This window comes from Marmota flaviventris, chromosome 1, assembly GCF_047511675.1.
Source record: "Marmota flaviventris isolate mMarFla1 chromosome 1, mMarFla1.hap1, whole genome shotgun sequence".
Taxonomy (NCBI): Eukaryota; Metazoa; Chordata; class Mammalia; order Rodentia; family Sciuridae; genus Marmota; species Marmota flaviventris.
The window spans coordinates 160,971,551-160,986,327 of NC_092498.1; the positions used below are offsets into that span (position 1 = coordinate 160,971,551).

A 14,777-nucleotide genomic window follows, 5' to 3' on the forward strand; every position below is an offset into this window, starting at 1 on the left:
GCCTCAGGCTTTACACCCTATGAAGGACCAGGTGCCAGCGCCCTGGAAGCCCCCAGGGATCCCTGCACCACTCCAGAAGCCCCCCACCCCCCCCCCCACCAAGGCAGAAAATGCTCAGGTTATTCCCGGATGAGAAACTGAACTTGACCGCAGCGAGGAAACCAGGAAACAGTAGATGTGGCGACCCAGAACTGAGCCTAAAGTTTAAGTGATAGTTGGATCCGTTTGGTGTTTCTTGTTCATTTACCCCTGTTTCACCCGTATCAGTGTTTTATGATTTTTTTAAAATTTTATAATTTTTTAAATTTTATAATTTTAAAAAATATTCTTCTATAACTTTATGTCTAATAAAAAGACAATATAAGCAGTGACCTCTGGAACCCATCCTAAGTTATTATAACATATTTTTTTAAGCAACTAAATTTTCAAGTTTAATTTTCTCAGCTTGATCTTTACAGCATTTATATAAAAACATTGCTTTCCTATTTTTCTTTAACAAACATTGGTAATAACAGTACCATTTTTCAAAAAATATAATTCAAGGATAATGAAACAGAAACTTGTAATATAGGAACAATTTCTCCTTCATTTGTTCTCATTTATTAGTGTAACTTTTTCTTTCATCTTGTTTTTATGAAAACATTTTATTATGAATGTCTTCTTTGCACAAGCAAAGTAGAGGCCGGAGTTAAATGAATCACCCTAAACACGTCATCTGCATTTAACAATGACTAAGATATTTTCACATTTGCCTTCTTTTATTTTCTGGAATAATTTTTTTTTTAGTATCATTTTATTTAGTTATCTAGTTGTTTATTTTTTGGGTAGGAGGGATTGAACCCAGTGGTACTTTACTACTGAGCCATATCCCCAGTCTTTTTTAAGACAGTTACTTAGGGCCTCGATAAGTTGCTGAGGCTGGCCTTGAACTTGTGATCCTCCTGCCTCAGCCTCCTGAGCTGCTAGGATTATAGGTATGTGTCATCTTCTGGAATATTTTAAAGCAAACCCAAATATCATCTCTAAAATATCTCTAAATATCCCAATACAGGTCTTTTAATACGTAACTGAAGTATGATTTCTCACCATGAGCAAAATTAACAGTTTCTCCATATCAAAAACAGTCTCTATATTAAAGTTTTCCTCATTTTCCCCCAGATAACTTCCTGGCAGCCTGTTTGATTAGAGGGTGATCTAAATGAGGTCTTTATGTTGCATTGGGTTGTCATCTCCTAAGTTGCTTTTTGCTTCATTGTTATTGTTACTATTGTTCAAATTGACATTTTCCTCCTAGTTTTAGGTTTGGGGAATTTTTTTCCTTTTTGGGGGATACCGGGTTTTGAACCCAGGGGCACTCAACCACTGAGTCATATCCCCAGCCCTGTCTTGTATTTTATTTAGTGACAGGGTCTCTCTAAATTTCGGAGGCTAACTTGAAACTTTCCATCCTCCTGCCTTAGCCTCTGGGATTATGGCCCTTCCACTGTACCTGGCTCTCACCTGTGTTTTGAAACCCTGAAGAACCAGTTCTCAGTTGGAAACTTCAGGCAGGCAGTCCGCTTGGCCTAGAGACTGAGGCTCTTTGATGTTGGATGGACTCTCTGGTTCCCTCCCCGGAGCATTTTCTCCCGGGTTCTGGATCCAGAGACAGCCAGAGGGTGCCTGCTTCAACAGCCACCCAGTCTCAGGGCCTCTTCTGTCTCCTACCCATCAGATCCTGGGAGTCCTGATTGCTTTGCTTCAGAAACCCAGCCGGTTGGAGGGAAAGGATAAAGCAGATACTTGCTAATTTGTTGCCTTCTGGGCAGTCACTGGAAACCTGCTGAGCAGCACATCCATCTGTGATAGGGACTCAGGAAATGGCAGGGGGCTCTCTGGCCTGCAGGGGCAGGAAGTTTGTTGGTTTTTCTATTTCCTCTTAGTATTTTCTAGTATTTCTTGGTATTTTCTAATAAATAAATAAATAATTTAGAGACAGGGTCTCACTGAGTTGCTTAGGGCCTCCCTAAGTTGCTGAGGCTGCCTTTGAACTTGCGATCCTCCTGCCTCAGCCTCTGGAGCCACTGGGATGACAGGCTTACGCCACTGCGCCCAGCAACAGGAGGTTTCAGGGGTCAATGACCCTTCAGAGCTTTCTCTTGAATGGGCTATGATTTTGAAGTAAAAGAATTCTGGGGTCTCTTCCTATGCAGAGATAAGCCCTCTCACTTTATAAAATGCTATTTTTATCATATAATTGCGATTTCAAATTTGCAACTTTATATACATCAGAATTGGGCTCTTTTTGATAATCAGATTGTTACAGAGTCACTGCCGTGGTCATTTATGGGTTACTTTTCTCATTTGTCTCTTTACGTCTGGACCACACATCTGCCTAGGCATTCTGTATAATTGTACATCATTAATAAATAGGATATTCTGGGACGGGCGCGGTGGTGCACGCTTGTAATCCTAGAGGCTCTGGAGGCTGAGACAGGGTGATCAAAGCCAGCCTCAGCAATGGCAAGGTGCCAAGGAACCAGTGAGACCCCGTCTCTAAATAAAATACAAAATACGGCTGTGGCTCAGTGGTTGAGTGCCCCTGGGTTCAATCCCTCATACCCCACTCCCAACATAGGACATTCCATATAACTGCAAACCGTTAATAAATAGAAAATGTTCTTAATATCATAAAAAGGATCACAGATGAATGCACAAGGTGATGATAGGTGCACATACAGCCTGTGGGCACTGAGAATCTCCTTTGAGAAGGAGCAAAATAAAATGAGGAGCAACTATTAATATAATTATTCGTTTAAATTGACTCCCAATTCTCACCGATCCTCAGTTCTCATACACATTAGAATCAGAGTAAGGCACTTAAACATGCAGTTAGCATATGGGAAAAGTTCAAGTTGCTGTGATTCCAAGACTTTTTCTAAGATTTTTTTTAAATCTTTTTATTTCCCCTTAGTATTTTCTAGCATTTCCTTTCCATTCTTATCTGAAGGTATAATTTTTATGCTCTAACCTCACCCATTCTAGTGTATAGCTCTGCAAGTTTTGGCAAATACGTTCAGTCTTGAAACTGTTCACAATCAAATTATAAAATATTTCCTGTTGTCCTTTGTAGTCAACCTGTCCCCCTCACGTTCTGTTTTTGGTCTCTGTAGTTTGACCTTTTCTGGAATATCATAGAATAACTAAGCAGAGTGCATTTGAGGTTCATCTACATTGATGCCTGTATCAGTCATTCATCCTTTTTATTGCTGAGTAGTATTACATTGTTGGACATACTGCAGTTTATGGTATGCACGTGAGCAGCACAGTTTTCAGTCATTACAAATAAATCCATTATTAACATTTGCATACAGGTTTTTTGGTGTGTGAATGTAAGTTTTTATTGCAGTGGGGTAAATAGGAGAGAGATTGCTAGGTTATATGCTAAGTGTATATTTAACTTCACAAAGGACTACTGATCTACTTTTCAAGTGGTTGTACCATTTTTCAGTACCATTAGCAGGGTATAAACTTTCAATTCTTTTGCATCCTCACCAGTGCTTGGTATTGACAATATTTTATGGGTTTCTTTATTTCTTACTTTCATTTATTTATATGGTTTTTTTTAGATATATGTGACAGTCAAGTGTATTTGGACATATCATACACACATGGAGTCTAACTTCCCGTTCTTGTGGTTGGACATGATGTGGGGTTTCACTGGTCGTGTGTTCACATATGAACATGGAAAAGTTCTGTCCATTCATTCCGTCTTTCCTATTGCAAACCCTTTCCCTTCCCTTCATTCCCCTTGGTCTCATCCAGTGACTTTCTGCCCTGCCCTCATTGTAGTCAGCCTCCACACATCATGACTTTATTTTTAGTTAGAGCCATTCTAATAGGAACATAGTGTAGTCTCATTGTAGTTTAATTTATATTTCCCTCGTGACTATTAATGTTTAATATCTCTTTCTGTAGTTATATTTACCATTTATATATCTTCTTTGGTGAAATGTTTGTTCAAGTTTTCTGCTTATTTTTTTAAACAAATTAAGATGTTGTTTTCTTATTATTGAACTTGGAGAGTTCTTTATATATTCTGGATATTGACCCTTTATGTAGTTTGTAAATATCGTCTCCTGGATTGTGGCTTGTCTTTTCAAAAAGTTCCTTAATTCTCAGGCCCTTATTTGACACATAGATCCTTATTTTACTGCCAGCACTTCATGCATTATAGATTTCATGGAATTATACACTAAGAAAGTATGGCAGAGCTAGGTACGATGGTACACTCCTGTAATCCCAGTTTCACGGGAGGCTGAGGCAGGAGGATCACAAGTTGGAGGCCAGCTGCAGCAATTTAGGGAAACCCTAAACAACTTAGTGAGACTCTGTATCAAAAAAAAAAAAAAAAAAAGAATAAAAAGGGCAGAAGATGTGGCTCAGTGGTTAAGCACCCCTGGGTGCTTAAGCACCCTGGTTAAGCACCTCCCTCCCCCCTAAAAAAGAGTATGGTAGATACTGAACTATAAAGTTTGTCCAAGACAGAGGTACAGAGAAAGGAAATGCTTAAGACTTATTATTCAGCTAGACGAAATGATGCTCGCCTGTAATCCCAGTGGCTTGGGAGGCTGAGGCAGGAGGATCACGAGTTCAAAGCCAGCCTCAGCAAAAGCAAGGTGCTAAGCAACTCAGTGAGACCCTGTCTCTAAATAAAATACAAAATAGGGCTGGGGATGTGGATCCATGGCCGAGCGCTCCTGAGTTCAGTCCCTGGTCCCCCCCACCCCTCAAAAAGAAAGAAACTGTTGCAAAGCTGTGGAGAAAGCCTTCAGACCTCCAGTTCCTCTGAGGGCTTAGGATGCTACCCAAGGCGGCCTGTGGCTGGGGAGGTGCCCCTGTGGCCATTCCCTGCCATGGCCTCTCCCCGGGGTGAGAGGCGTGGCTGCTGCAGGACAGCTGGCCTGGGGCCCATGAGGGAGGTGGGTGTTCGGCAGGAGGAGCCTGGAGAGCTTTGTGCTCCTTCATCTCTGCTGTGGACAGGGCCTGGGACCCCACCCTGCATAGCCTCCCAGAGCCACAGACTGCTGAGAAAGGCTAAATAGGGGCCAAGGTCACCAGCGGGGAGCCCAGCAGCCACTTCCTTTGGGCAACCTGACAGCGGTGCCCACCGGCACCCTCTGGAGTGCTCACAGTGATCCATGGTGCGTTCAGTCATTTACCTGACCCACCTCCCTGTGGTCATACCCATTCCATAAATGGGGAGCCTGAGGCACAGAGGACTCAAGTGACTTGCCCGAGGTCATGCCAACTGGGTATTTGAACCCAGGTCCCTCTGACTCCCGAGCCCAATTTCTTTGTTGTTAGTGTCACCACACCCTCCGTTCATTCTGCAAGCAGCGCCCAGAACGCACTGACCTCTGTAGTCTCCAGAGTGTCCTTGATGTGTGGCCAGTGCTGCATGTTGAGATGGCCACATTCTGGATCTGTGGGGTTAAAGGGAACACATTATTAAAATCAGTGTCATCTGGGGCTGGGGCTCAGTGGCAGAACACTCGCCTAGTACGTGGGAGGCCCTAGGTTCCATCCTCAGCACTACGTAAAAATAGATAAATAAAACAAAGGTATGTGCTCATCCACAGCTAAAAAAAATTATAAAATAATTAATTTCATCTGTCTCTTTTGGTATTTTTAAAACGTGACCCATAGAAATTCTTACCTTCAGTGTGTCACTTGCATTTTATTTCCACTGGAGAGCACTAGTCGAGAAGTTTCCCAGCCAAGGGACGAAGGGGCCCATGAGGCTACGCAGTCCCTAAGGGCAGTGGGCAGGGTGGTACTGTCACCCTGAAGAAAAGCCCCGTGTCCCCTGCTGCCTAGCGATGGAATGAGTCAAAAAGAACATTTTCCAGAGAATATTTAGATATTAATAGCCAAAACAAACAGTTCCTTAGTAAAATACAGGCCCGGGTACATTCTGCATTTTATGTTACTTCAAGAAGATAGTTTTAAAATATTTCCTCAAGTTATTTCAAGTGTTCCTCCATTTCCTCATTTCTGATATGCAGATAAGGGTTTCAGGAGAAATAAGAACCGAGTTACTCCCTTTAATGCTTTGAAGAGTGCCTTACTCAGAAAAGCTCTCCCAGACCTTAGCCAGTATTATTATTATTATTATTATTATTAGTAGTAGTAGTAGTAGTAGTAGTAGTAGTAGTAACAGGAATTGAACCCAGAGGCGCTTAACCACTGAGCCCCATCCCCAGCCCTATTTTGTATTTTATTTAGAGACAGGGTCTCACTGAGTTGCTCAGGGCCTCACTAAGTTGCTGAGGCTGGCTTTGAACTCAAGATCCTCCTACCTCAGCCTCCCGAGCTGCTGTGATCACAGGTGGGCACCACTGCACCCAGCTTAGCCAGTACTATTGTGTCCCAAAGTCATGGCCACCATTGTTGCTTTTCGGTAGTTTTCTCCCAGGAGAAAACGCTGGCACAGTGTCCTTCATCTTTTTCTATTTCCTTTTCTATTTCCATCCCTCCCCCTGCTTCCCAGTCAGGAAAGGATCCCCAAGTTTTGGCAATCATTTGGTTAAACTCATGGAAACCGGTTTCTTTCTTGTAAGATGTCTCAGAGCTTTGCAAAGACTCCTGTGCATGGAGAAAGTTCCAGATGTGACTGCTGTGCAGAGTGTTTAGCAAACCCAAAGGATGTGTTTGGGGAAATATCTTATGGGACAAATGTTCCATAAACTGCTCTCACAGAAACATTGTCCATAAAGTTTCAGGCCAGCTAAAAAAGGAATCTCCTTCACCAAAACCTCCCCCAGCACTGCCGGGGTGTCTATTTATTATAAAATGTTAGCGCTGTGCATGTTCCCGGTCCACGGGCTGCAGACTGCGGGTTGTCACTGTTTTAAACACAGCTCACAGTTTGTTAAGGAAAATGAACTTGGGGACACAATCCAGATAGCGTCCAGGGAGTCGCTGCTGTTTTTAAAGCTGGCGGATGGTGAACCCTTTAAAACATTAAATCTTGTTGAGTTCAAGTTCAGACACATCAGAGGTCCCTGTGCGCTCGCCCATCCCCCGCCCCCAGCTCCTTCTCCACCCAGATTCTAGAAACACATTGCTCTTTGTGATTGAAACAATCCTGGTTTTGTGGCTGTTTTATTTTTTTTTTCCTTTCTTTTTCTTGCTACATTGTGCTTTTTTACTCAACTTCCTCTGATCCTGACCAACTCCTTCCCTTGTCCCCCCAGGGGACCCTGACTGATGCCTTCCTTAGGTCCCCCTGAGCCTGTGCCCCTCAGTGCACATCTCGGATCTGGGGGACACTAGAAGTCAGGAAAGTGCTGTCAGTGTCTGGAGCCAGCTGAGAAGCACAGCAGCTGGTTGCTTTCTGTCCCCTGTCCCCTGGGCCGGCACCTCCTCTCACTGTCAACTGCAAGGGCTGGCACAGCATGAGAAGTTCCAGGGCAGCCTCTCTGCAGAGCCCTCCTTCCTTCCTTCTCTGACTTTAGAAGATTGTTTGTAAAGTAGAATGGTTTGTCTGAGGCTCCCTGATGCACATATAGTAATTCATAAGAGGGGACATTTTGCCTTCTACTAAACAATAACCATTAATAATAATAATTGTTATTGGCCACTAATTATTAATAATAAATATTAAATATTTACCAGGATAAATATTAATTACTATTATCCTGTTGAATAGTTAATGGATCTTCCTATGAGTCACGCCCTACACCAAGTGAACTTCATGTGTTCTCTCTCACCGTCTCCACCGTGGCCCTTTGAGATAGCTGCTGTTATTATCCTCACTTGACAGATGAGGAAACCGAGGATGGGAGGCAGGAAATTGCCTCCAAAATGGCAGCTAGAGCCCTGTGAGGGGCAGGAAGGGAAGCAGCCTGGGTCTGACTCTGGAGTCCGAGGGAGAGACTGCTGTGGCTCCTGCCCAGCCTTCCTCTCCTCTGCCAAGCTCAGGTGGAGCAGAACGGGGACCTCTGCTGTGCTCCCGAGGCCCCTGGCTGGTCCTGTGCCAGTGATTCCCCAGCCAGTTAGACCTGAGGTCACAAGGAGGCTCATTACCTTAAGGAAGTAGAGTTAAATTTTGATCAACCTCATGAAAGAGCAATCATGAATTTCCCAGCTGCGGAGGTTAGCATTCGGATCTGCACAGGGCGGGCCTAGCTGTTGAGAAACACTTCAGTGAGTAACCACTGGATAGCAAGGCCAGGCAGTTCCATTCGAGAACAGTGTCCCGTTCCCCAGTGACAGATCTCCCTGTGCAGTGAAGCTCATTTCCGACATTTGCACCAATTATTGTTAACGCTTTGTGAATTTTTTTTAATGACTTTTTTTTTTTTTTTTTTTTGGTCTGGGTGTTGATCCCAGGGGCACTTAACCTGAGCCACATCTCCAGCCCTTTTTATTTTGAAACAGGTTTTAAGTTGCTCAGAGCCTTGCTAAGTTGCAGAGGCTGGTCTTGAATTTGTGATCCTCCTGCCTCAGCCTCCCAGGCAGCTGGGATTCCAGGTGTGGAATTCCACCACACCTGGTTCCATCCTACATTTTTATAAGACTTTATTTTAAAGACTGAACCTAGGTTTTATTTTTATTCTGTGGCCACTTTTTAAAATAATTTATGTAGGTCAGTACCTTGTACAGAATAGGTGCTCAAGAAGAGAATTTTAAGAGAGTTTTCAAATATTCAACTTATCATTTTGAAGAAGTTCTACATACGCTTTCTTAATTCTCAAGAGAGTCTTAAGATGGAAGCAGTACTTATATGCCCATTTAAGAACCCAGGGAACTTGTGGGGGGGGGGGGGAATGACTCAGAAAAGGCCCTTTAGTGATGTGGCAGATTGAAGCCCTACCCGCTTAGCTTAGTAGCCAAGGCCAGGGGTCAGAAGTGAAGTCGGGCCCACTCTGTGCCCAGGTGCCCCACTTCAGGATACAATTCATGTCCTTGACATTGGGACGGTAAGCCAGGAAATTGTTCTTAGGCACACTTAGTCATTCTACCTTAAAAGGTTCCTTTTGCATCTAAGTCCTGCCATAATTTTGTGCCTGGTAAAAATAGAAAAATAATGATGCAATATTTACCCATTCATTTCTCAGCACTAGGTATGGTGCCAGCTCATGCAAGCGCCGTCTCCATCTAGTCCCTGGAGAAACTCCATGAAATGGGTCCTGTTGTTGTTGTTGTTGGTTTTTAACCAGGGATTGAACCCAGAGGTACTTAACCACTAGCCTCATCCCCAGCCATTTTCATATTTTATTTAGAGACAGGGTCTCACTGAGTTGCTTAGGGTCTTGCTAAGTTGCTCAGGCTGGCTTTGAACTTGCAATCCTCCTGCCTCGGCCTCCTGAGCTGCTGGGATGACAGGCATGTGCCACCGTGCCTGGTGTGGGTACTGTTCTTACTGATCTCCTTTTATAAAAGAGAGCAGGGTGAGTGAGAGTCGGCGATGTGCCCAAGGTCCCTGAGTCCCATATACCCACTTTACTACAGGAGCGCTTAGAATATTGGCTATTGGTGGTAGCATAAGTGTCACTACTTTGGTTTTGATGGCCACAAAGCTGGAACAGTTCCAAACGCCAAACCAACCCAGGTCCTGGGAGTTCTGTGTTAGCAGTAGTGCCTGCTATGTGGGGACGGCAAGCCCGCCACTGCCTTTTAGAGTTTTTTTGCTTTTTAGATATGCCTAAGTTTGTTTACATGCATACGTGAGGTTCATCTTGCTAAATGTTATTCTGCAAATCTAAGAGTGCATTTGATTCCTGGAGGAATCGATGTGTTCTTTTAGAATTTGAACTTGGCCTTTTTTTTTTTTTGTAAGCTGTTTAGTCAAGTAAAAGGTGATAAATTTTTGAAGACTCTTCAAAGAAGAAGAGACATGAAAAAAAGAATGTCCTGTTTTGGAATGTCACATTTGAGGTTCAAGCAGAGGCAAGAAAATGGGGAAGCACCTTTGGAAAATCATTTGTTAGTTTCTCAAAATCTTAAACAGAGGGACCATGTAACCCAGCAGTTATTTCAGTTGTGTGTGTGTGTGTGTGTGCGCGCGCGTGCGCACGCATCTCCAAGAGATATGAAAATATATCTACCCAGAACTTAGTATATTAATATTTATAGCAGCTTAGCCAAGTGTGGTGGAGCACACCTATCATCCCAGGAGTTTGGGAGGCTGAGGCAGAAGGATTCCAAGTTCGAGGCCCTAAGCAACTCAGTGAGACCCTGTCTCTAAATAAAATATAAAAGGGCTGGGGATGGGGCTCAGTGGTTAAGAGCCCCTGAGTTCAATCCCCAGTACCCCCCCAAACATATTCATAGCAGCTTTATTCAGTTGGCCAGTTGGATTATTGAGTATCCTGCATATTCATCAACTGACTAATGGACCCACATAACATGATATATTCTATTCAGGAGACTATTTGGCAATAAAAAGCAATGAAACAGAAATACATGCTAGAGCATGGATGAACCATGAAAACATTATCCCAGGAGAAAGAAGCTACATAAAACCCATATGTTGTAAGGCTCTGTTTAGATGACCTGTCCAGATAGGTCCATCCTAGGAGACGTAGGTTGTCCATTGCCAGGGCTGGGGAAGGAGCAGAATGGGGACCAGGACTGCTGATAGGTCTGGCATTTCTTTCTGGAGCAATGAAAATATTCTAAAATTAAATAATAGCAGTGATCAACTAGGAATGTACTAAAAACATTGAATTAGGATATACTTTGAGAAGGTGAATTTAATGCACTCTGAATTTTATTTTAATGAAACCGTTACTGAAAAGTAATCATGACAGTAAAGCTATGTAGAGAGGGAAACAAAGATGAGCAAGGATACCTAGACCATTCGTGCTGTGATTTCCACAAGGGTGAAATTTTATTATTTAGTCGGGTCTTATAAAACGATTAGCAAAGTGACCTTGTAAATTCCTGAAACACTAGCCCGATTCCATTATGCTAAAAGGTCACTAACGAAAAAAGTAGATGACTTTCTTTTTATCCTAACAGTCTGTGGTCCCGTGGTGGAAATTATACTCTGTTATTATGATTCTATTCAGGGGAAAGGACTTTGAGTAGGTATCTAAGATATAGTAGCTATTTTTATGCCATTTCTAATGCTCAATTTAAAATTACTTGCAAAAATAGTTACTGTGCTAGAAATTAGTTGGGCTAATTTGGTCAATAAATATGATTCTAATCCATTAGATAAAAGACTGGGGAGTATTATGTATTGGAAGATGTTGCTTCTGCCAGGCGAAGTGGCGCACACCTGTAATCCCAGTGGCTCAGGAGCTGAGGCAGGAGGATCACAGGTTCAAAGCCAGCCTCAGCAACCTAGTGAGGTGCTAAGCGACTCAGTGAGACCCTGTCTCTAAATAAAGTCTAAAAAAGGGCTGGGGATGTGACTCAGTGGCTAAGTGCCCTTAGGTTCAATTCCTGGGACCCTCCCACCCCCCAAAAAGAATGAATTCTATGCAACATTTTCCCAAGTATGTTTCCCCATGATAAGTGTACCTTTTCTGAATCAATCTAATCTGTCAAATCAGACTATGCTGTGGTTTGGACTTGCATCAGAGATTCACATGTTGGGACTTGGTCCCCAATGTGGCAGTTCGAGAGGCAACGGAGCCTTTAAATAGTAGGGGCTAGGAAGAAGAGGTTAGGTGGTTGGTTGCTCTGCTCTCAGAACAGAGTGAGGTAGTTCTCATGAAAACTCAGGTGATTTTCACAAGAATAAGTTGTCAAAAAAGAGTGGGCTTGATCGCTTTCTGCTCTCTGGCTTCCTGTCTTACCCTGTGACACCTCTCTCCTGTGCTTCTGCCATGATGCCATCTGCCACGTGGCCCTCTTTGAAGGCCAAACAAATGGGGTGTCCAGTGTCAGACTTTTAGCCCCACAAACTGTGAGCTAGCAAACTTCATTTTTTTAGACATTATGTAGCCTCAACCATTTTATTATAGCAACAGAGAGCAGACTAATCCAAAATATTTACCTAGGATATTAAGGATTATTACTTTCACAAACTTGGTGGTATATTGTCTTTAAAAAAAAAAAAAAAAAAAAAAAACAGCTTAACCAGGCATGGTGGTGCACATCTGTAATCCCAGTGTTTTGGGAAGCTGAAGCAGGAGGATTACAAGTTCAAAGTCAGCCTCAGCAACTTAACGAGGTCTTAAGTAACTTAGCGAGACCCTGTCTCTAAATAAAATATAAAAAGGGCTGGGGATATGGCTCTTGGTTATGGGCCCCTGGGTTCAACCTCTGATACCAAAAATAAAACAAACAAACAAGCAAGGGTCAGTTTAGTAGGAAGGTACAGTAGTTATAAACATGTATGCAGAAAATTTGAACAGGCTGTACACCAGGTATGTCTAGCAGACAGCTATAATATATCCAATCCAACGACAGCAAAATGTATATTCTTCTGAAGTCTACACGGAGCAACCTCCGGAACAGATGACATGCTAGGTCCTAAGACAAATATATGGTGATAAATGAAAATGAAGACACAAAATGCGTAAGCTTGTGGGATGCTGATAAAGTGGTGTTTAGAGGAAAATTTATAGGTGTGAATACCTGTATTAAGAAAGAAGATGCCAGGCCTGGTGACCCCCCCTGTAATCCCAATGGCTTGGGGCACGGGGGCAAAAGGAGGCTGATACAGGAGGATCATGAGTTCAGAATCAGCCTCAGCAATTTATCAAGGCCCTGAGCAACTGAGGGAGATCCTGTTGTCTCTAAATAAAATATAAAAAGGGCTGGGATGTGGCTCAATAGTTAAGCGCCCCTGGGTTCAATCCCTGGTACAAAAAAAAAAAAAACCTAGTTAGTGTCTATTCTATATTCATTTGATGATTTCAAATTTGAATGACAACTGATTGGCCCTATGACACTGGTATACATATGTGAAATATCCTTAAAAGAGACTGAAAGTAAAACCAATGTCACATCCAGCTTCAGGCCAGTCATTTTGTCCATACTTGGGATCCGCATCATCCATTTGACAGGTTGGACAGATCTCACTATTCACATTATCACCCAAATGCTCAAGTGTTTATGTTTGATTTAGCAACGTGTATGTGCTAGACTCAAATGATCGGTTTAGCAATTGGTTATCTTGGTGAAATATTTGGCCCCTTCAAATAGTCAACCACTTACTTTTTTGTCTGTATATTTTGGTATTGGGGTGACAAATTCTGCTCCTTAGGTCTTAGCCACCTAAGTGTGTTTCTTCCTTGTACAATTCTGTTGCTTAATCTAGACTCCAAGCTAGTGCCATTAAAGCTCTCAAGCACATTGATGAACTGATGTGCAAGAGAACTGATGAAATTTTGTTTTTACTCAAAGTGGGTCCAGACAGGCACTTCTGTGCCTACACTCTGTGGACTGTGTGTGGTGGGTGGTGTGAAAATTGGATAGGTCTTCTCCAAAACTCAGTATGAATACAAGTCACTGGGGGATCCTGCAAGGTGGAGACTCAGGTCTGGGGTAGAACAGAAAAATCCCATTTTCATCCACTTCCAGGTCCTGCCTGAGCTCCTGGTGCACAGACCACGCTCTGAGCAGCAGGACTGTGGGAACCCAAGAGGCCCAGGCAGGAGCCGGCAGTGAGCAGAGCTGGTCTAACGTTGTAGACCCCTGCACGCACTCAGACTTTAGTCTCCTTCCTTAACTCAGCCCTGAACCCACTAATTAAAACTTCAGGGGCATTGGATTCCACCGACTGTGTTCTTCTATTTCCAGTGATCTAAAAAGGTAATAGAATACAGCAGTAGGTATTTTCTATAGTTCCTCGGCGCTGCCTCCTGGCCTGCCCACCTGTCAGATTTCTATCTAACATGTCATTGAGTATCAAAAGTGATCTACCTATGAAACATCTCCATTTCCCTTCTTTAGAGCCCTGGAGCTGTGTTCTTGGCCCTAACTATATCTATGGCAATGATATACTTAGGGCCAAGAACTATGAGGCAATGAGGGAGAACCTCTCAAATCCCAGCAAGGCTTCTGGTACCCAGTGGAAGGAATCTTGCGCATTGTTTGCCTAAACTCAAGCCTGGTTTTCTAGTATCTTTTTTTTTTAATATTTATTTTTAGTTGTAGTTGGACACAATACCTTTATTTCACTTATTTATGTTTATGTGGTGCTGAGGATCAAACCCAAAGTCTCACATGTGCAAGGCAAGCGCTCTACCACTGAGCCACAACCGCAGCCCCTGGTTTTCTATATCTTAAGTGTACATTTATTGTAGCTTCCCAGGGAAACTAATCTCAGACCCTCAGTCATTTAAATGAGATTGCAAACTGAGTTGTACCTATAGAGGCTGCTCTCTGTAAGACAATACGACATAGGGCCAATCAAGTTTTATATCAAATCTGAGTCCAGAGGCAGCATTTTAAGTCATTTCAAATTTAATTTTTTTTTTTTTTTTTGTACCAGGGATTGAACTCAGGGGCACTCGACCACTGAGCCACATCCCCAGCCCTATTTTGTATTTTATTCAGAGACAGGGTCTCACTGAGTTGCTTAGGGCCTCACTAAGTTGCTAAGGCTGGGTTTGAACTCACGATCCTCCTGCCTCAGCCTCCCAAGCCACTAGGATTACAGGCATGCACCTCCATGCCCGGATTTGTATTAAAAAAAAAAAAATCTTATCTAAGTATTATCATTTCAAAAATTACTAGTGAGATTTTATTGATTTTGTTTTTTACACCAACTTGTTTAATGCTCATGGCCCATCTCCATTTGGGCTGGCCACATTTCAAATTAAATTCTC

The 14,777-nt window shown here is 42.8% G+C and overlaps 1 protein-coding gene across 2 annotated transcripts in view; it reads left to right on the forward strand.

The window, feature by feature from the left end:
* Adamts9 (ADAM metallopeptidase with thrombospondin type 1 motif 9) overlaps nt 1-14,777 on the forward strand; it is a 157,095-nt gene that overhangs the window by 12,556 nt on the left and 129,762 nt on the right. The gene's annotated exons all lie outside the window — the stretch shown is intronic.